This window comes from Lolium rigidum, chromosome 3 (genome assembly GCF_022539505.1).
Source record: "Lolium rigidum isolate FL_2022 chromosome 3, APGP_CSIRO_Lrig_0.1, whole genome shotgun sequence".
Taxonomy (NCBI): Eukaryota; Viridiplantae; Streptophyta; class Magnoliopsida; order Poales; family Poaceae; genus Lolium; species Lolium rigidum.
In genome coordinates this window covers 50,607,590-50,632,907 of record NC_061510.1, presented here as the reverse complement: position 1 = coordinate 50,632,907, position 25,318 = coordinate 50,607,590, and the positions used below count along the sequence as shown (strand labels likewise).

The 25,318-nt window shown below is 43.9% G+C and overlaps 2 long non-coding RNA genes across 5 annotated transcripts; both read right to left on the bottom strand.

Annotated features, from left to right (window-relative positions):
• Positions 1–11,518: 11,518 nt before the first annotated feature.
• Positions 11,519–12,068, bottom strand: LOC124701590. The gene is made up of 2 exons (XR_007002121.1): positions 11,954–12,068; positions 11,519–11,655 (listed from the first exon to the last, which is right to left on the bottom strand). It is a non-coding gene; the product is annotated as an uncharacterized LOC124701590 (long non-coding RNA).
• Positions 12,069–12,831: 763 nt separating this feature from the next.
• On the bottom strand, positions 12,832–14,087 carry LOC124701589. 4 transcript variants are annotated; one of them, XR_007002118.1, is made up of 3 exons: positions 13,971–14,087; positions 13,680–13,743; positions 12,832–13,577 (listed from the first exon to the last, which is right to left on the bottom strand). It is a non-coding gene; the product is annotated as an uncharacterized LOC124701589 (long non-coding RNA). The 4 variants fall into 4 exon arrangements; XR_007002119.1 differs by having other exon boundaries at positions 13,883–14,075; XR_007002120.1 differs by having other exon boundaries at positions 12,832–13,743.
• Between the last annotated feature and the right edge of the window lie 11,231 nt (positions 14,088–25,318).

The following is a 25,318-nucleotide window of genomic DNA, read 5'->3' as shown; positions in this document are numbered from 1 at the left end:
ATCACTCATGTGACTTTACTCATTGAGTGTCAAATATACTCAAGTCTTGTTAAACCTTCACATGACAAGAACATTTTCTTAATATTTCTATATTGAACTACTTCAATATCCATTCTATGTACTTTGACTTAAACTTATTATGTGTTTCAATCTATCTTCATAGATCTTGACACTAAATATGTTTCAGTCCATATCCTTTCATTGAAGTTAATTCTCAATGAAACCTTTTTAATCAAGTATATAATCACATCATTTATAACTAACTATATGTCATCTACATAAAGTATTATAAATATGTCTCAGCGCTCCCACTTAATTTCTTGCAAATGCAAGCATCTTCATCGTTTCTGATGAAATCAAAAACTCTTTGACTATTTCATCTGGTGAAGATTCCAACTCCGCGATACTCACTTCATCCAATTGAAGTTCGTATACCTATCTAGTATTCCACGGACTAGCAAAACTCTTGGTTGTATATTGTATACACCTTTAATACACACTTCTGTTAAGTAATGTATTTTGCTATCTTACTAGCATATCTCATAAAAGAAATATCTAGTGATTACTAGAATAATCCACATAGACTATAAGCATCACTACGGAAGATCTAATCTTATCGTAGTCAACTTTTTGAATTTTGTCGTAAACAACTTTTCGACAAGTAGAGCTTCTTCAAGGATATTCCATCCAAGTCCATCAATTTTATAGATCCATTTAATTTCAAAAATTATTCATCTATCTTGGATTTCATGGCGTATAGCCATTTTAACGGAGTCAGGTCCCATCATAACTTCTTTGTTTGTAGTTGGTTTATCATTGTTCAAAAAACAATCCTTTGTCCACAAATTATTTATTTGATCACAAAGTAAACCATACCTACAAGGTTCAATAGGTACTTTGATCTCCGGCCATGACTATAACATTTTGTAGACATGGGAGCCATGATCGTCGTGGCCGCTTCCGGAACCAATTCCGATGCTGCGCTACTCTGATTATTATGCTCAGGTTCATAAACCTTATCAAATTCTATTGTCCTCCCACTCAAATACTTCGCTAGAAACAATTTCTTGGACATAAATAAGAAACATCGACAAACACTTTTGTCTTTGTATCCATAGTGGAAAGAATTACCAATCAATACTTTGGGATAACCAACAAAGACATTCATCCGATTTTGGTTGTAAACTCTTAGACCAAAATTTAAAGAAAGGACTATTAGGGTTTATACCCATGCCATAACTCGTATGGTGTCATTTCAACGGATCATGATGATGCTCTATTCAGTGTAAAAGCGGTAGTCACTAAAGCATAATCCACCAAAATATAATGGCATCAATATTTTATCTCATCATTGATCCAACAAGGTTTGGATACATCTCTCGGATACTCCATCATTACTATGATACTCCAAGAAACGTGAGTTGCAGAACAATTTCATAACTCTCTTAGATGTTCGCTAAAAACTCGTAATTCAATATTTCCACCATGATCCAATCATAGATATTTGACTTTTCTATTACGATGATTTCCACTTCATGCTGAATTTTATTTGAATCCATTCAAATATTTCAAACTTCTTCCTTATCGAATATATCCACATTTATATATTCAATTCATTGTTGGAAGTTTTCATGAAGTAGAAGAATCTCCCGCACACAACTATGCCCAGTGAACCACATACATCATCATGTATGTTTCCACTAAGTTAGTTGCCCGTTCAACTCTTGGCCTATGAACGGTATTTTAGTCATTCTCTTTTAGAAAAGATTTGCAAGCGCCAAACGATTCAAAAATCAAATGACTCCAAAAATCCATTTGCATGGAGTTCCTTCATGTGTTCCTCTCTAACATGACCTAAATGGCGGTTCCACAAATAAGTGGAATTCAAATCATTTGCATTATGGCATTTTAGCGTCAGTGTTATGTATGTGTGTTTTCACCATTAAGATTTATAATAACTTATCCATCGTACATGGAGTAATGTCATAACTTGAACAAATCATTGTTTTCATTTGACCAGAGCAAAATAACAATTATTAAGTTCTTTATTATAAATTCTAAGGGCTAGGTAGAATGCCAACGACAAACATAATAGCACCTTATTATGTTCCAGACGTGCATTATTACCATATTCCTTATCAGTCACTTAGGCCATCGTATCCTTGTATTGTGTTGTATTGTATGACATCTCATACCAACCAATCTGGTACAAATACCCAAGAATTTTATTATGTGACCAAACTAGGAATACATTCATAACATGTATATCATTTATATACACCCGAGCTAGACTTTCTAGTCTTTTTCTTTCTTTCTGCCAAAATATCTTTTGTAGTTTCTCTTTTAGCTTTCCTCATTCTCAGAAAACACTTCACCTTCAATAACTTCTAGGTTTGTTGGTCAAATACCAATAACCTTGAGGTTCTTACTTTGAAGTTGATCATCATATGACAAGTGTTTCAGATTTCACTATTAGTAACTTTGTAATATGATGAACAATTTCACTCATAATTTTATCCATCATATCATGACGACTTTCCGAGACCATGTCTGTACATGCTAGGCTCGTAAAGTTTAACCTCTGTATTCGCATGTGCAAATCTGGCTTGCACCCATTGTATGCACACGTAGAATCTATAACACCCGATCGTGATGCTTCGAAACGACGAATCTTAGCAACGGTGCATACTAAGGACGATCACTTCATGGATATGCGAATATCGTTAGTGCCCCAATAGTTGGAGGATTGGGACGCCTTGCGTCTTCAACCTTCGTACATTCCCATAAAACTTATGAGTTTATGTAGTCTCACCAAATTATATTCTATCACCTTGCAATAAGGTCTTAGATATCACATATATCTCATACCTTTCTTATTTCTGAAAACAAAATTTCCAGCTCCTTACTTTTCAACCAGATTTGAACTTCAAGTTTCACGGAGACAAGATGACTTTAGGTACTAATTGAAACCATAGCTCTTTGAATCAACAATGTGAGGTTTACTAAAAGTTTGCAATAGGACTTAATCATTTCTTGATTCTTTAACAATACGGTACCAATCCGTAAAGTTTCTTGTCAGACTTAACAGTATTTCTATCTCAATTACAAGACTAGCGCATGGTAGAAAACGGATGCCAATACTACAAAATTAATTCAAAATACTACTTAGACTATGTTCATGATAATTAGTTCATATTTTAATCTAATTACTAATGAACTCCCACTTAATACAACATCCCTCATAGTTGTTAAGTGGTACACGATCCAAATCCACTACACCAAACCGATCATCACGTGAGATGATGTAGCTTCAATTAATGGTGAACATCAACATGTTTATCATATCATCCATATGACTCGTGTTCAACCTTTCGGTTTCCGTTGTCCCGAGGCCATGTCTGTACATGCTAGGCTCGTTAAGCAAACCCAAGTATTCCGCGTGTGCAAACATGGATTACACCCGTTGTATGTGAACGTAGAGTCTATCACATCCGATCATCACGAGATGCTTCGAAACGACGAACTGTAGCAATGGTGCATACGAGGGGAGAACACTTTATTATCTTGATATTAATGTGAGGGATCATCTTATAATGCTACCGTCACGATCTAAGCAAAATAAGATGCTTAAAGGATTAACATCACATGCAATTCATATGTGATATGATATGGCCCTTTAGTCTTTGCGCCTTTGATCTTCATCTCCAAAGCACGGACATGATCTCCATCATCAACGTGCATGATCTCCATCATCGTCGGCGTAGCGTCAAGGTCCATGGCGCCATCTTCATGGTTGTTCACCGTGTGTAGCAACTATTACAACTACTTTGAAACAATACTACAACATGAAATATAAAGACAACCATAAGGCTCCTGCTGGTTGCCACAATACAATAATGATCATCTCATACATATTCATCATCTCATCATGGCCATATCACATCACCAAACCCTGCAAAAACAAGTTAGACGCCTCTAATTGATTTGCATATTTTACGTGGTTTAGGGTTTTCGAGTAAGATCCAATCTACCTACGAACATGAACCACAACTGTGATACTAGTGTTGTCAATAGAAAGAGTAAATTAAATCTTCACTATGGTGGGAGAGACAGACACCCGCAAAGCCACTTATGCAATACAAGTTGCATGTCGAGCGTGGAGCAAATCTCATGAACGCGGTCATGTAAAGTTAGCCCGGGCCGCTTCATCCCACCATGCCGCAAGATGCAAAGTACACGAACTAAAGACAAAAAAGCATCAACGCCCACAAAACAATTGTGTTCTACTCATGCAACCAATCTATGCATAGACACGGCTCTGATACCACTGATGGGATTCGTAGCATAGAAAACCAAAAATTTCCTACCGCAAGAACGAAACACAAGCCAAGATCTAATCTAGAAGACAGTAGCAACGAGGGGACCACGAGACTAACCCTTGAATATTTCCAAAGCCTACGAGATTAGATCTCGTTGTTGCAGAAGATGATCACTTGCCGCTTTCAAAAGCGCGTAGAAGATCTTGACGGTGCCACAAACGGGCAGCACCTCCGTACTCGGTCACACGTACGGTGTTGATGAAGACGACATCCTCCTCCCCGTTCCAGCGGGCAGCGGAAGTAGTAGATCCTCCTCGGAATCCCGGCAGCACGACGGCGTGGTGGCGGTGGTGGTGGAGAACTCTGGCAGGGCTTCGCCTCTGCGTTGCGGGAGTTGTATGTGGAGGAGGGGAGGCTAGGGTTTGGGGAGAGGGGGCTATGGGCGCCGGCCTCAAGGGGGCAGGGGTGGTGCGGCCAACTCATGGCTTGGTGTGTCCGGCCCCTCCCCTATGCTCCTCATTATATAGGTGGAAGCCCCCAAGAGTTGTAGTCCAAGTCTTCGAATAAGACCCCAACAACAAAACTTGCCATAGGTGGGAAACCTACTCAAGGGGGAAGTCCTACTCAAGGTGGTACTCCCACCTTTCCTTGAGGGGGGGTGGCCGACCACCTTTAGGTGGAGTCCACCTGGGACTCCTCCCCTTAGGGTTGGCCGGGCATGCTAGTGTAGTCCCTCCGGGACTCCGCCTTCCATAGTGATTTCTTCCGGACTTTTCTAGAACCTTCCATAAATGCATCGGATCATTTTCAAACTTGTAAAATGACTTCCTATATATGAATCTTATTCTCCGGACCATTCCGGAACTCCTCGCACTACTAGAAAACAGCTTATCAGTGGCGCACCACTTTTAGCTATCAGTGGCGCACTAGTGGTGCGCCACTGATATCACGCCACTGCTAACTGTTAGTAGTGGCGCACCACTAGTGCGCCATTAGTATGGCACATAGCAGTGGCGCACCGCGTAATGCGCCATAAGTAGCATCAGCGTGCGCCACAAGCACAATCCAGGGGTGCGCCACTAAATCCTACAATGTGCGCCATAGATACCAGGTCAGGGTGCGCCAGTAGAATCATGCACGGTGCGCCACTACTAGTATGAGAAAAAAAACAAAAAAAGAGAACAGTAGCTCATACGTAGCTCGCTGCTCGACATCGTCTTGTATTCTACCGTGGGAAGAAAACAAAATACTCAACATTTATTATACAGAACAAAACACAACCGGTCTGTAACTTTGCAATTAAAACCTAAAAGAAGAACAAAAAAAAGCAATCAGGTCCCTGCTGTACAGGGACGGAGCAATCCCTGCTGTACAGGGACGGAGCACCCCGGATTCTAGCACATCCATGTCGCCGGCGGAAGGAGGCGTCGTCGGCCGTCGGTGGAGCCAGAGCACGCGCATGTCGCCGACGGAGGGAGGCGTGGACGGCCGCCGGTGGAGCTGGAGCACGCGCATGTCGTCGGCGGAGGGAGGCGTGGACGGCCGCCGGTGGAGCCGGAGCACGCGCATGTCGCCGGCGGAGCAAGGGCGCGATGGCGCAGAGGTTCGCGACGGTGCTCACCTCGCTCTCCATCGACCTCCCTGTCGTGGACGAGGACGACGCCGTCTCCTACTGCGAAGGTCGGCGGATCAATCTCCTCCGTGCACACCTGCCACGGGATCCAGGACCAGCAGAAGGCCGCCGCCTGGAGGACCAAGCCGACCGCCGCCGCGTGCGCACCTGCACGGGATCCAAAACCAGCAGAAGACGAGGAGGCCGGCGTGGTGAAGAGCAAGCGCCCAAGCGCCCGCGCCGTCTTCCGTCTACACGTCTACGCCCACGCACGCCCAGGGCGGCATCGGGGACCCGCGGGCAGGGTGAGGTCGAGGCGGGCGGCGGACGGGTAGCCTGCGAGCGCGGAGGAGGTCCGCGCGGTAGGGGCGGAGCACGAGGTGGTGGCGCGACTTGGCGTCGCGGCGGCGGCGGTGGCGCGACCGCGACCATGCTCTCTGTGGCCATGGCAGGGGTGAGACGCGGCGGCGCTTGGAGAGGGTTGGAGAGAGGGCGCTTGGAGAGAGAAAGTAGATCGAGGGTTGGAGAGGGGGCGTCGGTTCTGAGTTTCTGACTTCGATCTGAGTGGGTGAGGGCGTGGGTGGGTGCGTGGCAGCGTGGGTGGGTGCGTGGGTGCGTGGCAGCGTGGGTGGGTGCGTGCGCGTGTGGTGGTGGGGGCGCACAGTGGCGCACCATGCGCAGATGCGCCATGGGGTGTGTGATTTTGGCCAGCACAGTGGCGCACCACATATAGGTGCGCCATTGCTATGTAACGTAGCAATGGCGCACGTATATGTGGTGCGCCACTGTTAACCTGAGATCCATCAGTAGTCCAGCTCAAGAATTAGTAGTGGCCTATCTCTGTACTAGTGCGCCATTGCTAATAAGTTACTAGTGGAGCACCACTTTTTGGTGCGCCACTGCTATATAGCAGTGGAGCACCAGTAAAGTGGTGCGCCACTGATACCATTCTTACGGCTAGGCCTTTTCCTAGTAGTGTCGTGATGTCCTGGATCCTATCCGAGACTCCGAACAAAACTTCGAACTCCATTCCATATTCCATATCTATTTAAACGACATCAAATCTTAAGTGTGTCACACTACGGTTCGCGAACTATGCAGACATGGTTGAGACTTCTCTCCGACCAATAACCAATAGCGGGATCTGGAGATCCATAATGGCTCCCACATATTCAACGATGACTTAGTGATCGATTGAACCATTTACATACAATACCGATTCCCTTTGTCACGCGATATTTTACTTGTCCGAGGTTTGATCATCGGTATCTCTATACCTCGTTCAAACTCGTCTCCAACAAGTACTCGAACCATTCATATGCTTGCAAGCTAATTTTAGACGATATTCCACCGAGAGGGCCCAGAGTATATCTATCCGTCATCGGAATGGACAAATCCCACTGTTGATCCATATGCCTCAACTCATACTTTCCGGATACCTAATCCCACCTTTATAACCACCCACTTACGTAGTGGCGTTTGATGTAATCAAAGTACCCTTCCGGCATAAGTGATTTATGTGATCTCATGGTCGAAAGGACTAGGTAACTATGTATCGAAAGCTTATAGCAAATGAACTTAATGACGTGATCTTATGCTACCCTTAATTGGGTGTGTGTCCATTATATCATTCACTCAATGACATAACCTTGTTATTAATAACATCCAATGTTCATGATCACGAAACCATGATCATCTATTAATCAACAAGCTAGTTATACAAAAGGCTTACTAGGGACTCCTTGTTGTTTACATAACACACATGTATCAATGTTTTGGTTAATACAATTTTAGCATGGTATGCAAACATTATCATAAATACAAAGATATATTATAATAACCATTTTATTATTGCCTCTTGGGCATATCTCCAACAAAATCACCTCCCGGCCGTGACCCTAGTATCCTGTCGCTGTTTAGGGCAACCCAATAAACGGCATGCCACTCCCACGTCGGCCTTAACCTTATGGCTCAGCGTGGGAGTTTGGGACAATACCAAGCAATGACACCATGTAGGATATTGACAGGTGGGCCAAGCCTGTCTTAGGCACAAATGGCAGTCAAGTGGTCAACTTTACTTCATGTGAACATATTTCTTCAATTTCCAGGCAATCATTGCCATTTCCCCCACACGACGATGGTGTGTTTCCCTACGTCGGCTACCGTCCCCCACATACCCATCCCGGCCATTATATATGCCCCTCATGGCTCATTGTGTCACGCCACACTGTTGCCTCTCCCTCCACACCGACCACATCAATACCACCCGAAGTTCATGGCAAACAAGGATTGATAAGGTAGCGGTGGTTGGTTCAATCGGAGCCCCACCATGTTCGCGGAGCACAATCTCCTCGTTCCACCGCCTACGTGGCTCCCGTCCAGCGATAACATCGTTGTGTGCAGCCTAGAAGTGTTGACTATTATGAAAGTTGCATGATTGGAGGCACCAATCCACCAGCAACCTCTCTAAGGTAGAGAGGGTGGCTGACCCCTCCTTCTTCGTAGATAATGACCTACGCATGAACGACGCTAACCTAGAAGCATGGGGCGCATGTCGTGACTACGTCGATCCCTATCCGCCTGACCGACACAACTGCAACGAGCGGAAGGCATGGTGGAGGGTCGGCACAATCAAAGATGTCCTCACGAGAACGCGATTTTTCTATCAGCGTCCTAACTTATCGGTCACACTCGTGATTCGCACGTCATGAAAATGTGCATTATTTTATAGGCGCGTGAAAATTTTATCTCTACAATCTAAAACTTAAAAATACGTATTTGCACGTAGAGAACGGATGGAGCTATGGGTGCATAAAATTTAAAACTTAAATATGAGTATGTGAGTCATGTAAACAAGACAAAAAAAATAGGTAGACTATGTGACTAAGTTACAAAAAATGGTGCATAAGGGATTGCACCCATTACGAATCTTATATATATACTAGTACAAATGCCCGTGCGTTGCCACGGGACGCAGATTTCATTTCTAAATACACATATATAAGGGATACATATTTCCTTACAGAATACACATTCCTTCTAGTACTATATGTTGTGGCACAAACTCCAAATGATCCTCCAAAATAATCTTGAATCCCATAGGCTTTCACTCTTGCTGCATCAAATCAAGCATCAATAACCGACATTGAATCAATATGAGGCAGTATTCATACTGGGAGAGCCATACATCTTCTAATAGGTAATCAATTCAAGCAACCATGATTTCGTCTTGCTCTTTCTCAACGGTACGTAATAATAGCCCACTTCTATGCATAGGCACAATGTGGACAAAAATTAAAAGAGAAAAAGGAAACGAAAGAAATGCACATATCTCCTTCCTCACTCGCTCCCCTCACTCACATCACTCCCATGCTCCTCAACTCCACCATTCCGCGGTCCCCTTCACTCTCCCATAGTCCATTCATGCATCTATCTGTTCCCATCATCAATCGTCATCTCCTGCCGCCTCGAACCGACAGCTCCGACGAGCAGCGCTAGCGTGAATCCATCCTCCACAAGCATTTCTCCTGGGACGCTGAGGCCCAGGCGTGCGCTGCCTCAAGAACTCCCTCCCCTCTCACGTCCGCTACCACCGACAAGCCAGTACCCTCCCCCCGGGGCTGACGACACCGATCCCGACAGTGCCAACGTCGCTATGGCCACAGGAAAGCTCCATGGTCTCGACCAGCGCTACTGGTTTTCCTGGTCGCATCCTCCGACAACCCACGGCCGATGACAACCACCTGCGGCCGGAATCCCTGCTCCACAACCTCCTCTCCAGCCCGGTTCAACATCTCCAGAGAAGGTAAATCCTCCTTTTTTTCTCTGTTTTTTTTTTGCTGTCAGAAGGATGGACAGGATGCACGTTTGTGCTGACAAGAGGATAAATAGAGTTTGCTTGTATGCAATTTGAAGCTTTGGATGCTTGTATGAGACTGATGTAACTACCTCCACATGGAATCTAGATCAGGTGATTATTGGAAACAGTCAATCACCACATGGAATACTTAATTTGTGTAGTTGCAGTACTGAACTAAAACATGTCGCTCATTTTGAAAGAGACCACAACATGCCCTGGTCTATTGAGCAGTTATTTAGAAGGAACATCAAGACCAAACTTTCTCAGAACGTTGCCAATGGAATTCATGACAAAAAGGAAGAGAACTATGTGCAATCCTTTAGGATTCTTGCAAGCGAACAGTCCCACAGAAGTTTGGAGATTATCATGTCATATTACCGTATGCAAACTTTATCAGTTGTCCAGAATTTTGTATGCTTTGTCCAAATAACTGGGAGATATTTTACACCTCAACTGGTAGGAAGTTAGATGTATTCTGATTTTTCCTTGAAGATGAACTTGAACTAACTGCTACCTTCACCATGTAGTTTTATGCGCATGCGAGGATTCAGCATATAAAAGGCAAAAGTGATTTTCCTGAATATGCTGAAATGTCGTCAAGATTGTGCTGTTGTGGCCATTGTGAAGGTATGACATGGCTATTGTCTGTAAATAATTGATGTGGATAAATATATCCAAAGTGTTTCAGTATGTTCTCATACCCTTCCATTTCTAGCTGTAAAATAGGATTGTGGTGTCACACTATAATGTTGTCTGCTTACAAGGGTCTTGATGATCTATCCACTTCTATCAAATCTTAAGGATATATGGCCAGTTGGAGGAAATAATAATATGGCTACAAAGGTCTATTCTTTAAGGTGATGAATTCTTGCTGCAAAATAGGACCTATAATGGTGTCTGCTTACAAGGGTCTTGATGATCTCCTATCCACTTCTATCAAATCTTAAGGGTATATGGTCAGTTGGAGGAAATATAAATATGGCTTCAAAGGTTTGTTTTTTCAGGTGATGAACTATAATCCTATATCATTTATTACTTGGAATTCTAAATCATTGGTAAACAATCCATAATTTATTTGTGGAGAATCCTTTGTTATTTGCAGTCATGTTCATGTTTAGGATCGGCTATCTGACCCACTTTCTCAAGGGTAATCTGTTATTTACTTCCTACACTGTAATTTGATGCAAAATAACTTCATTGCATATACGAATATCAGTGCGTAATAACTCCATTTCATATCTAATATGATACCTAGGATTAAGCATATAAAATGGACACAATGAAGTAGAATTCATAAATAAGCATCTTTTCCGATTTTAAAGTATTACCGAGGTCGCAAGTAACATAGGATACTGGAAAATTTATGATCCAGTCTCAACTAACATCTGCGAGGCTTCATGCTGCCCCTTTGACAACTTCTTCAAAAGAAGCTCAGCTTGCTGATTGTAGAACTCATAATCCTTCTGATCCCACCCGTTAGCCAGCCCTTCTACCAGTGGAAGGACATCAGTGACGCACGCTATCATTGTAAGCTTCACCATTTTGCGAAGAACGCCAGAAACTACTAAAGACTATATACTTGATAGTCAATAGATACACATGCATGTTAAACAGGGAATAAGTGCTTCAGAAGTAGTCTAGCTTCAGCTTATTGTTTGATGCATTAAGCACAACATATATATAAAATTCTAGTTAATTAAAAAAATATTACTAAAAAAGGCTCGTAAATTGATGCTAACTAAGGAATGAGGTAGCCCATTGAATTGGAAGAAATAGTAAGTTTGTAACTGAAGGGCAGAAGCTAAATAACAATTCCTTTCTGCCTGCTACTCATCCACATGATTAACCTCCACGGGCTCATCATCCTATGTCCACGGGACCAAGAACTTATTACATGTAAATGGATATGGTCAATCACAATTGACACGGCAGGAAGGAACCAAAATCAGTTTCAACTTTCAACAATAAGTTCCTTAGTCTATAAATCTATCTAACTACTGTAGAAACAAGACTACAAATCAAGTTCTGATAGTTTAGTACACGCTAAATTCATCAAAACAATGTGGGCGGTGGGGATAGAAAAATTCTAACAAACTGAACTTCCTTAGAACACATGCAAGCATTTAACTTTTAACACACCAATACATGACCAACTCCACTGACCTGTTCAACATGTCTAGGAAGGGAAGATCGTAAATTAAGAATGACGAGCTCCAAAAAATCTGAGGTCCATTAAGTGAATATCCAGCGAAAGATTATGTGTCACTCCATTCAGAATATTGATACAGTATCACTGCCCTGTAATAGTATATAGATAACAATATTACTTATGAAGCCAAGAACATGAAAACATATGAGTCCATTTTGAAAACTGGAGTTGCAAATAGGGAAATATGGCACATCTACGCTTACACTATTTACACGAGACACCAAGGTCGTGATATAAAATATAAAAATTTGTGTTAGTTGGTGGTAAAGTATTTGAATTACCTTAATGAAGTAGCACGTATCATCAGGTTGTCATCAGATAGAACACATGCAAAGGATCAAACAAGAAAGTTGAAGCTTTACAATACCTGCTTGCTCATCCTTGCTGTCGAGTTGAGGACAGCATCTGCGCTGCCACAGGTCTTCGAGTCTTTTTTCTACACTGACATGAAAAACTATCCATTTGCACTGTTGATGCTTATGGGATGGTATTTGCAAAGATTTTCTTACAACTGCAAAGTTAAGTAGTACATGGAACTCCAGAATTTATGCATCATATATATAGCTCGTATACCAGGTCTAATAAAGGAGATCTGAGTTCTATGTTAACTAAATGTTCACATACATACCGGCCAAACATTTCCGGCTTATGTTCCTAAAGCATGGATATAATCTCTACCACATTGACACTGCTACCACACAACAAATATTTTTCCAGAAATATAAATAAATGAAAGGGCATAATTGTGCCCATTGGAAGGGAAAAACCACCAGGTGATCTTCAATAATCAGGTAAAAAAGGTAGACCAGCTTAATGGTGCCATTTGTTTTACCTTTTAAGTTAAATTACTACTTGGTAGATCTAGTTCTTGCACGGCATCAGGTTATAAAGACAAGAGTAGGGAGAAGCTTTCACTGAACTCTAAAGACAAACCAGTGCAGTAAGTGAGCTACCTACAAATTTATGCAACACAAGTATTAGCACGATATTCTTTACATACAGATTATCTTAAACTGACTGTCATGTTAATTTTTTCAATACTGCAGTAAGGAGAAGCTTGGTTCCAGTTTGGTTTAGTCAAACTTCACTGAACTATATGACCGAAGAACAATTTATTTTGTAGAAATAACATGTTTCAGTTGAAGGACTTCAAAGAGAAATAAGATCCATGCATTATGGAATCTCAAACTCCATATAGTCTCAAAATCAGTGACTTGCTGATATCTTCACACACACCAATCTACATGTTAGATTTAAAACATGGTGAATTTCTGACTTGATATACATTACAAATGTGCAGATAACATTGTCCAAACTCCAAAGTCAAGAAAACAAAAGGTTAAATTTTATCTTGAAGGGTTGTAAAATAAGATGATACAAGTGTCAAAAGATATTCAGTTAAAGTTTCACCATAGTAAAAACCTTGTGTGTCTAGTTAGGAAATATCCAATTTAATTTGCATCATATGAAAATATTGAGTGGTTGCAGTTGCACTTATCCTTTCCAGAGTGAAATCTGTTATCTTAGCAACGAGAAAAGCCAAATAATCATCAAATTTATATTTCCTGATGCAAGGATCTGTGAAGAAAGACCAAAATCAGTTCACGGTGAGTAAAGCTAACGAATGGAATGTCGGCACTTCCAAAATACCTTGAGGTAAAGAAATGTGTAAATGTGTACCTCCTTAGCGAAGAAAGGTAAGCTTCCTTTTGCATATCCTAAACTCATTTTTCTAGTACCTAACCTGAAACATATCGACCGAAGTAAATCAGTGGAAGTACCTATCAATTATCTTAGTAAAACAGGATTGTAAATTCAAGGCGGAGGTAAAACAGGATTGCTCATATGAATCTGAATTTATGGATCCGCAGTTAGATAACAACCTGTTCCGTTGCAGTATCAAGTGTGGATGGTTTCCTAACGCGAGAAAGAGAAAGACGAGTAGGAAATGAGGGAGGGGCTTGTACTGACATGAAGGAAGTGGAGGTGGCCCTCGAGATCCTCGAGCGCAGCGCGGATGGCGTGCAGGCCCCGCACATCTACCATCGCCGACGCCGCCGTAAGGTCGGGGCAACCTCCGGGCCGCCGCCCCTTGATGACCACGTGCCCATTGGGAGTGCGGCAGCCGCAGCCCGGATGGCCGGCACGGGTGGAGAGGGAGAGGATGGCGTGGCTGAGCTTGTCATGAAGGTCCCAGATGCGCTCATGTAGTGCCTCTGCCTCCGCTCCCGTCGCCGCAGACTCCCATCTCATCCAGTAGTAGCCGAGGCGAGCGAGGAGGTCCTGAAAAGTTGAATCAGTTGCCGCAGAACCCCTATAGAGGAGGGGTGTGTAGGCGCAGGCGGCGGCGGCGGCATGGGCGATGTCCACGAGCGCGCCGCGCACGGACAAATCTTGGACGCAGACGCGGCGAGGATGCATGGTATGAGGGTGGCTACGACGGCGCGATGGTGTGATGCGGCGGCGACCGCGGGGAGGCGGCGTACACGGCCAGGATGCTCGGTAAGAGGGTACGGCCAATGGGGGCGGCGGCGGAACCCTATCGGCTCACAGCCTTACGCTTGCTCCGATCGTGAGAAAGAGGAAATCACGGAATGAAGAAAAGAAAGAAAATAATTGTTTCCCTGGCCCACCTGTCGGCACCAACCTTCAAGGACGACGAAATCAGGTGTCGTAGTGGTGTACTGGGCAGAATAGGGAACATGTTCCTCCTTTTTAAGTAGTGTAGATAGATAGATATATTATATTTACTAATTTGAGACTCCCTATTAAGCTCCACGTTAATTCTAGAGAAAAGATAATTCTTGCTATTAGATCTGATTACCTACCAATATATGACCATCGGATAAAGCAGGCCGGGAGCTACTCTTTTTTTTTTTTTTTGAGAAACACAGTACAAACGCAGGCGCTCACATACACGCGCATACACTCACCCCTATGAACGCACACACGCACACCCTACCCCTATGAGCACCTCCGCAAGACTGAGCCGGCAGATTGGATCTTGAAATTGACGAAGTCACCACAGGCACCTCGCTGTCGACGGGAACCATAAGCAGGCCCGTAGCGCCTCAAACCTCCGGAACGAGCAAGCGCACGACTCATGTCCCTTCACGGAACAAGTCTCTCGCCGCCGCCTCCACTTCCATCATCATCATCCTCGATGGGTAGTCAATCTCCCTTCACGGAACAAATCCCTCGATTGTCCTCAACTCACATCCAATCCTCCTCCACTTTCCCATGAATCCCGTGTCCTGAACATCAACCTCTATCTTTTTCGCCATGTACCGTCTGCATGTGTTGCCGGTCGGCCGGCGCTGCCATCATCTCTGAAAGTAGATTCGTAAAAACCACGTTGTTCTATATGCACTTACGAGCAGCAATTAGCATGAGTTCATGAGAGAAGAACAAGTTCATTCGGGCATCCGGGCTTGGATGGCTGATCAGGCATCAAAGAGGCAAGGCTATTGCAGGGATTGATAGCACCAAGGTGTCTATGGACAAGGCTGACAGAGCATGCATTTTTTAAACCTGTTAGTATCTCATGCTGCTGCCGTTGTGGCCAAGAATTTCTGATCAAGATGCACCTCCAGCATCTGTTTGAGGTCCGGTTCCTTGATACTTCAAGGGGACGCAGCCGTGATTTTTGCAGGAGTGCTGGACTAACCTACTTCGAGCTTGATCAAACTTTCAGAGTTTTTGCAGATCAGGCCTTTGACGAGTTGACCTTTTGCCATATATAATGTCGTTATATGGCTTCTAATGCTTGGACCTACATAGCCTAACTGATGATTTACCAAGAACTATAGTCATTCATTCATTGGTTCCGATCTACTACTAGGCCTACTTTAATTTGTACAATCCATTTTACCTGAAGTGGGTTATTCATGCAGACATAAGGGTCGCTGACAGATGATTGATGAGCAGAGGTGAAAACAACGGTATGACTGCATCAAAATTGATAGGTATAATTTCAGGTATTGCATTATTATTCTGCAGTGTACTGTTCTTTCTAATGAATTATATGCCAGAAATTTTATGTTCACCAGGATTATGTCGTCCCATTCTTCAGGGTGTACAGCGGTTCTAACTGCATTTCTGTGCCAATGCACCAGAAATTAAGCCTCCCTAAATTATGTCCACATATGACAAATTTTGCAGTTCTTCCTCTCCATGATAATTAACAAAAATAATAAAACCTTCCTGAGATGTTTATTAAAGGTTTGGTATACCTGAGATTTCCGATGTCATATCTAAGTGGGAATAGGGGGAAAAGTCCTATATATCAATGGATCAGATCAAATATCGATTTGTTGTGTTTCATGGATTATGAAATTCCAAGTTCATTCACCTAAAAATAAAATTGTGGAATCCAGTCTTCTAGAGTTCACTATATCTTAGAAGCTTCCTTGTTGAATTTACTTTTATAGTACTAATGAAGGAATAATGATAGATGTTCCGGGGCTGCAAATGTATGGAAGCATTGCATTTAACAAATTATCTATGCTGAGCACAATAAAATATTTTATACTTTGTAGAAACAAAAAAAGTGTTATAATGAAGCTGTAGTTTGCTTCTTCTTTTTGACAATGAGAGGTTATTGGGTTTAACTGGAAATCCAAAGTTTTTCTAAAGAAGATATTTGCCATATCTGAGATATACTATCATCTGTCAAAAGAGAGGAAATTGCCTATAGGTTAAATCCTCAGATTCAGTGTTGATTTCAGTCGTGTTGAGATTATTAACTTTATTGATGCTTTGTTGGTCGGGCCAAGTTATTCTACATCTTCCATGTAGTATAAACATACGGATGCATAAGTAGCTAAGTTTGTTTTCGCAGGATAAGAAGGGTACATATGGAGGAGACTGAATTAGTTTACATTTTTCTGACGTACAACGAGCTGACAGAACATCAAGGTTACTTCCTTCAGCAATTTTAATACTGCAGTTCTATATTGCTCATATTGCTCAGCAGCCCGAATCGATTTATATTTCTCAGCATCTGTTACAATAACTAATTGGAGGAGTTAAAAGCTAATTTGTGGAATAGTACATGGGAGACGCCTATAACAAGGAAAATGGACCGGGCAGTCTTTGAGCAAAAAGAAAAATGTTCGGAGCTTGAAAGTTTAATACACAATCGTCTGATGCTTTTCTTGGTGGCATTTCATAGAGGTAAAACAGTCACTCCGCTAGGTATTCGTAGACTGAACAAAAATAGTGAATTCTGCTAATATAGAATACCAGAGCATGGGATACATCTATTCCTTTCCCAGTTCCCACACGTGCCTGAGTAGATGCATTTAGACATCCATGTAACGTTTGAGTATAGTATCAAGAACCTTTGCATAATTTAATTACTGATTTAAACTATATATATTGAAATTATAAATTGAAGTTTGATATTTCTGGATAACTTTTGTTCACCTTTTGCATGGTCATGAATACATGATATATGAAAAGAATTGAAATATCTGTAAAGGGACCGTTAACTAAAATTCCTACCTATGAGAATGGACATGTTGTAGTGTAAGATATTAGCCAAAGTACTGAGGATACATTCATAGTGAGATAAAATATTCCGCGTTGGATGCTTTCATCCATTTGTATATATTTTAAAAGGATTAGGCTTTAGAAGCTTCAACACATTTATATAATATATTTGTGTAGCTCTACTAACTTTCATTTATTTGCATGTATTATATTTAGATCGAAGAGCGAAGTGATACTGATGATATGATGTTGCAATTAAATGATTTTATCTTTATGGTTACTGCCAAACTAGAATGCATATATAACAGATAATAAGAAGATAATTCAGGTTTATGGTTCCTTGAGATAAGCAACGGATAGGTTTGCACTATTTGTAGCATTATTATAAAACCTTTCTAAGATATATTATATCTATTGTGTTATTGAGAAATACATTTTGTAATTGTTGACCGTGCGGTAGCACGGGCTGATGACTAGTTTTTTTAATATGGATGTTTGGGAAGTAGGTACGGGGCTAGAATCCTACATGTGGCGAAGGGGCGCCATGCAAAACCTTGACGCACACCTGGTGTCGTGCTCGTCATCCAGCTCCTCCTTGTCTCCAACTCTGCATACACCGCGGTTCCACCCCTCATCCCCAAGCTGGAGAGGCACTCGCCGCCATATGCTCGATGTGACGCTTCAACGTCATAGGCCACGGTGACCACCGACCCCCCCCCCCCTCATTCCTAGACGGAGAGGTGCTCGATCGCTACCATGCTCTATGTGGCGCGCATCGTCGTTCTACGCCATGGTGGACCCCCTCATCCCCAAGATGGGAAAGTGGTCGCCACTGTGGGACCGCCTATAATTCCGGCGTGTCAAGACATCACCACCGCGGAGCCAGCGCGTTTGCCGCCGCGCCGCGGGGTGTTCGTCAACACTCCGGAACATGCGTAGGTGGTCGTGTCACCCGACTACCGGGCATCGTCGAGGATGCGCGACCTGACGAACTGCCGCCGTTTGAGGACTTTGTTTTATTCATCTACTTTAGTATGTATCTAGTATATTTTTAGTATGTAGGTTCATCCAATTTAGTTTGTATCTAGTCCACTTTAAAAATATCTACAAAATCATATATTGATGAACAGAAGAAGGATGGACATTTGGGGTCGCCCAGGATCAGAGAGGCAGCTGTAGACTCCCGACTTGCCAGTGGTTGGGCCCTATCAGCAAGGAACCGCCTGGCACAAGATTACAAAAAGTCAAATCGCATTCCGCTCTTTCAGTGATAATAATTTGATTCGAGTTAAATCCATTTAAAATGAATGTCAGTATATGATGTGCCTATGCAACTAGCTTATTCCAATGTGGACAATTCGCTAACAGTTTCTGCTAGTTGAAGGAAACAAAATCAGATTAAAAAAATCGTATATTTACAGGCTCTCCATCCATCTACGTAAAGGCCAGTCAGGACAAAACTTGATTTTCTCAGGGTTCAATTCTTGACAGATTGAAAACGAGAAAAGACATAGGTACATATTTTTTCTAATTGTGTTATAATTCAAGTAAGATGACACAACTATAATCAGGAAAATAATGTGAGTTCATGACTATTGAGATATGTGCCGAATATGTGTACAAGTAGTACTACAGTGGGACTTGTAATTACTGTCCTATCAAACTGGATGTTTCTTCCCGGTGCTCAAGTGCAGAAGAAGCAGAAGCTACCGCTTGCTAGGAAGGCCTGAACCTCCTAGTTCAACTCCAGTGTACTTCCGCCGTCGTGGAATCGGACTGCCTGAGATTTGTACATGCGATGAACAACAAGGAGACTGACAGATCGGCGAGCTGGTTAATCTACTTGGAGGGCCAAGAACTTCCTGGACCAAAATATTAATGTGTCTAAAATGAGCCGGTTTTGTAATAGGGTGGCGCACGGTTTGGCGCAATTAGGCAAAAAAAAGGTGTCTCTGGTTTTCTTAGGGCATGTACAATGGGGACGCTAACACGAGGCGCTAGGGTATAATTCCCAGCCGTTATGGCTTGTTCCCGGCCGATCGCAGCAAAAAGGATTGCGTCGATGCAAAACATGTCGTCGGGCACTTCGATCTTTTTTTTTCCGCACAAGCCAAATTGGTTAGCGTCGGGCGCTATCGAGACGGAAAAAATATGCAGAAAAAAGAACTCAGCAGAAGCGTACGAGGGTAGGAAACTAGCAACATCCCATCCGTTATAAGCGCTTCTGCGTTGGGGAGATAGGCGCTTAACTTGGTTCCTAGCGTGCATCTAGCGGCCATAGTTAGCGTCAAGCATTCTAGAGCAGGCACTTCCATGATTTTTAAATTTCAGGATAATTATCTTTTCTGCTGCAAGCGTCTACCTAAGCGTCAAGCGTTGTACATGCCCTTAGAGGTTCCACTCCTGATGATGTTTTAGAATTGGTCGTAGAGGAGTGTAATTCTAGTGGAGTGTTGTCCTCTAGGGCGTAGGTCCTTCTGGCTGTGACATTGGAGCAGCAAGTTTCTGACACTCTTTTCCTTACTAGGGTACCTAAGGGGGCTGGAAGGTTTTTAATGAGGCGGCTTGCTTGCGTAATATATTATGGTTCATCTTCAAAAAAAACAATGGGACTTGTAATTACTTGGAAGGTTACGTGTTGGAGTCGGCCTAATATATAAAGGCACCAGGAGTAGCTAAAATAGACTAGACGCAAGTTGTAGGTTAGACACAAGATTTATTTGGGACAGTCCGGCGCCCGTGGCAGGGGCGCTGGACCGGCATTACGCTGTAGATCTGAGATGTGTTTGTACACCTCGATGGGCTTGTCGTCGACGGTACCATGATAGTACCAGGGGAGGAGCGCCTGTAAAGCATGCCCCGCAGATGTAGACGTTCGTTGAATTGTGTTAGCAAATTTTGTAGAAGTTAATCTTGTCGTTCGTTTAGGAAGGTTTAAACCGTATACGTACGGGTCACGTCGTGTTGGGTTCGGTTTGTGAGCCGTGTTGGGCGTGGAGTCTATCTGTAAAACGTCTATAAAAGTTAGAGAAGCAAGGAAGGAAAATAATAGATATGCACCAACGAAAATCGTTCTTCTCTTGTTCGATCTAGGGTTCTTGTATCTCGTTGTTTCTCGCTGTGTTTCAGGTCACGAGCTCGCAAGGATCTAGGGCAAAACCAACAAGTGGTATCGAGCCCTGGTTGAACTCGAGGCCTAGCCGGTCGAGAACACATGTCGGACGACGACAAGGCAAAGGCGGAGGCGGCGAAGAAGGCTGCGGTCGAATCGCAATCAAGCGGCAAGCCGCTTGCGATGATGCCAAGGACGAACGCCGTGCCGATCCAATACCCGATGCTGAACGACACAAACTATCCGGTTTGGGCCACCAAGATGAAGTTCATCCTTCGAAACCTCCGTGTCCGGAAGGCGATAGAAGGCGAGGAAGATGTCGACGAAGAAGTCGATGGGGGCGCTATGGCGGCCCTCTCGCGGTCCGTACCAGACTCGATGGTGATGACCCTCGCAGACTATGCGACGGCAAGGGAGGCTTGGGATGCAATCCGGGAGATGAGGATCGGCGAAGACAAAGTAAAGCGCGCCCGTGCACAAGTGCTAAAGCGGCAGCTTAACAAGTTGGAGATGTCAAAAGGAGAGACGATCGCCGAGTATTCAGTAAAGATCACGAACCTGGTTAGCGAGATCAAATCTCTCGACGGTAAAGTCACAGATACGGAGGTCGTTGAGAAACTGTTTGCATCAGTCACGGATAAGTTCACGGATATTATCGGGACTATTGAGCAGTTCACCGACATCACCAAGATGATGGTGCCTGAAGCGATCGGTAGATTGCGGACGCACGAGGAAAATCAGAAGGGGAAGAAAGAAGCAAAGGACAGCGGTGAAAAACTGCTTGTATACACATGCTGAGATGGAAGCTCGAGTAGCAAAAGAGAGGAAGAAATACCAAGCCTCGAGCAGTAAGAACAATGATGGTCGTGGTGGCGGAAAGGACCGTGGGCAAGCACGTCCGCGAAACCCTAGCCATGGCAAGGGTGACCGTTTTGTCGATGAACGCAGGCCCCCGATCATGATGTTTCGGAGGTGAAGTGCTTCAACCGCAATAAAAGGGGCACTTTGCAAAGGATCGCAAGGAACCGGATAGAAGGCTGAAGGCTAATCCGGCAAAGAGAGGCGAAGATCATGAGGAACACATGCTCGTTGGCGAAACCTGCGTTCGACATTAGATGATGCTTGTCCGAACCGTAGCGAGTATTCTTGCATGAGAGGAAGGTTTTCCCAAAGCTTAAAGGCAATCGGAACACGCGGTGGTACCTTGATACCGGAGCCGGTAACCACATGACGAGGCTGCGAAGAAAAATTCACCGAGCTTGACAGAGGTGTCACCGGGTTCGGTTAAGTTCGGAGATGGCTCCATAGTAGAAATATGCGGAAAAGGATCTATCCTGTTTGAGTGCCAAAACGGCGAGCATCGAATACTCACCGAGGTGTATTACATACCACGGTTGAAGAGTAATATAGTAAGTATTGGTCAGCTAGATGAATATGGCTGCAAAACTTTGGTCGTCGATGGTTATATGACTCTATGGGATAGGGCAAGGAAAGTGCTTGCAAAGGTTAAACGCTCTAGCAACCGGTTGTATATTCTGAATATAAATGAATCGAAACCGGAGTGTTGGGTAGCAAAATCAAGGGAAGATGCGTGGCTGTGGCATGCGAGGTACGGTCATGTGAACTTTCATGCCCTGAAGAAGCTAGCTGACAAAGAGATGGTACTAGGGATGCCACACATTGATCAGATAGAGCGTGTGTGTGATGGTTGCCTCGTAGGGAAACAACACAGGGCATCGTTCCCAGCTCTGTCGAGTTTCCGAGCTGCTACACCGTTGGAGCTACTGCATGGTGATCTTTGTGGTCCGATCACACCGGCCACAAATGCGGGGAAGAAGTACTTTCTCCCGATAGTGGACGATTTCTCACGGTACATGTGGATAGTCTTGATAAGAAGCAAAGATGAGGCTTTCGAGGCATTCCCGAAGGTAAAGGCAGCGACAGAGATGGAGCTCGAAGCCGCAAGTGCGCTCCTTACGCACCGACCGTGGAGGAGAATTCACATCAAGGGAGTTCAATGACTACTCGTGAAGAGAAGGGTATAAAGAGGTTCCTTATCGCTCCTTACTCACCTCGGCAGAACGGAGTAGTTGAGAGAAGAAATCAAGCCGTGGTGGCTATGGCTCGCAGTTGCTCAAGAGCAAGAATCCGCCAAACTCGTTTTGGGGAGAGGCGGTTACCACGGCGAGTATACCTGCTAAACAGGGCACCTACAAAGAGTGTGCCTGATAAGACTCCGTATGAAGCTATCTATGGGAGGAAGCCAAATGTGGCGCATATGAGGACGTTCGGTTGTATTGGACACGTCAAGAAGCCAACACCTCACCTAACCAAGCTTGAAGATCGCAGCACGAAGATGGTCTTTATCGGCTATGAGACTGTTGCTCACTCAAAGGCATATCGGATGTATGATCCGGTGACAAAGAAACTTCACATTTCTAGAGATGTGGTGTTCGAGGAAGAAAAAGCTTGGAGATGGGACAACGAACCGGACGGGGCTAATGCTAATAATGAGCCGTTTGTTGTTGAGTTTTCTACTCACCTTGATGCAGGAGTTGAGGTGGCTAAGGATGGTCCGCGCGATGATCCACAGGAGATAGAGAACTCGAGAGGATATTGGTGTGTTCGATACACCTGTCGATGATGGTCCGACCGAAGATGGTGATGGTTTTGCGGACCACTATCCCGAGCTTGAAGTTTGGAACCCTGAAGATCTCCCGGCAACGCCTGTGCAGGCTGCGCCGAACTCTCCAAGGACGCCGGCGGCTGCGTCGGTGGGTGCATCCTCGGAGAGTGAACCACTACGTCTACGCAATGTCTCCTCAATCTACAGGGATACGGTTCCTATAGATTTTGAGTATTCTGGGCTATGTCTTCTCGGAATAGAAGAACCAGGAAACTACAATGAAGCAAAGGATGTGCCAAGTTGGAGACGTGCTATGGAAGAAGAGTTGTCATCTATCAATGATAACAAGACGTGGACATTGACCACATTGCCTCGCTGGTCACAAAGCTATTGGTTTGAAGTGGGTTTTTAAACCGAAAAGGGATAGCAAAGGAGAAGTTGTCAAGCATAAGGCGCGTTTAGTGGCAAAAGGGTATGTGCAAAGGCAGGGCATAGACTTTGAAGAAGTGTTTGCACCTGTAGCTCGACCGGAAACGAGTGAGATTGCCGATAGCTATTGCAGCTCAAGAAGGATGGCAAGTGCATCACATGGATGTGAAATCAGCGTTTCTGAATGGTGATCTAGTTGAGGAGGTGTATGTGGCCCAAGCGCCTGGCTTTGAGAAGAAAGGAGAAGAGCACAAGGTGCTGAAATTGCACAAGGCGTTGTATGGACTCCGTCAAGCGCCTAGGGCATGGAATTCGAAACTCGGACAAATCACTAGTTGCTCTTGGTTTTGAAAAGTGTCCATTAGAGCATGCTTGTGTATAAGAGAAGCCGAAGAGGAGAAAGACTCTTGGTTGGAGTTTATGTTGATGATTTAATCATCACCGGAGGAAGTGCTAAAGAAATTGATGCTTTCAAAAATCAGATGAAGACGCTCGTTTAGCATGAGTGATCTTGGTTTGCTCAGCTACTATCTTGGTATTGAAGTGCATCAAAGCTCCGGTAAAATTTCCTTGAGTCAAGCGGCATATGCGAGCAAAGATCTTGGACAAGTGTGGGATGAAAGATTGTAACCCAACTTTGATTCCCATGGATCCACGAGCAAAGTTGAGCAAGGAGAGCTCGAATCCTCTCGTGGACAGCACTCAATACCGAAGCATAGTGGGAAGTCTACGCTACCCGATTCATACACGGCCGGATATAGCTCACTCTGTTGGCATTGTGAGTCGCTTCATGGAGAAACCGACTACCGAACATCTTGCGACCGTGAAGCAAGTGTTGCGGTATGTCAAGGGGACTTTGGATCATGGATGCGTGTATGAAAAAGGAGAAGAAGGGCTGAAGCTTCATGGTTATTCGGATAGTGATTTGGCAGGTGACATAGATGATCGGAAAAGTACATCCGGAATGGTATTCTACCTTGGCTGCAACCCGATCGGTTGGTGCTCTCGGAAGCGGAAAGTAGTGGCACTTTCCTCATGTGAAGCAGAATATATTTCTGCAAGCTCAGCAGCGTGCCGGGCTTTGTGGTTAGGAAGGCTATTGGCTGATCCGATGATGAAGAAGGAGGTGGAACCAGTGGTGCTCCGGATAGATAACCAATCAGCTATTGCACTTTGCAAGAATCCGGTATTTCATGAGCGAACGAAGCACATTGAAATTCGATATCATTTTATCCGAGACTCGTGTGGAAGTTGGAAGCATAGATGTGCAATATGTTTGCACAAACGAGCAACTTGCGGATATCTTGACAAAGGCGTTGAGTAGGCCGAAGTTTCAAGAAATGAGGTGCAAGGTTGGTGTTCAAGAAATAAAGGAAGACAAGAAGCGACAAGCTTAAGGAGGTGATTGTAGAAGTTAATCTTGTCGTTCGTTTAGGAAGGTTTAAACCGTATACGTACGGGTCACGTCGTGTTGGGTTCGGTTTGTGAGCCGTGTTGGGCGTGGAGTCTATCTGTAAAACGTCTATAAAAGTTAGAGAAGCAAGGAAGGAAAATAATAGATATGCACCAACGAAAATCGTTCTTCTCTTGTTCGATCTAGGGTTCTTGTATCTGTTGTTTCTCGCTGTGTTTCAGGTCACGAGCTCGCAAGGATCTAGG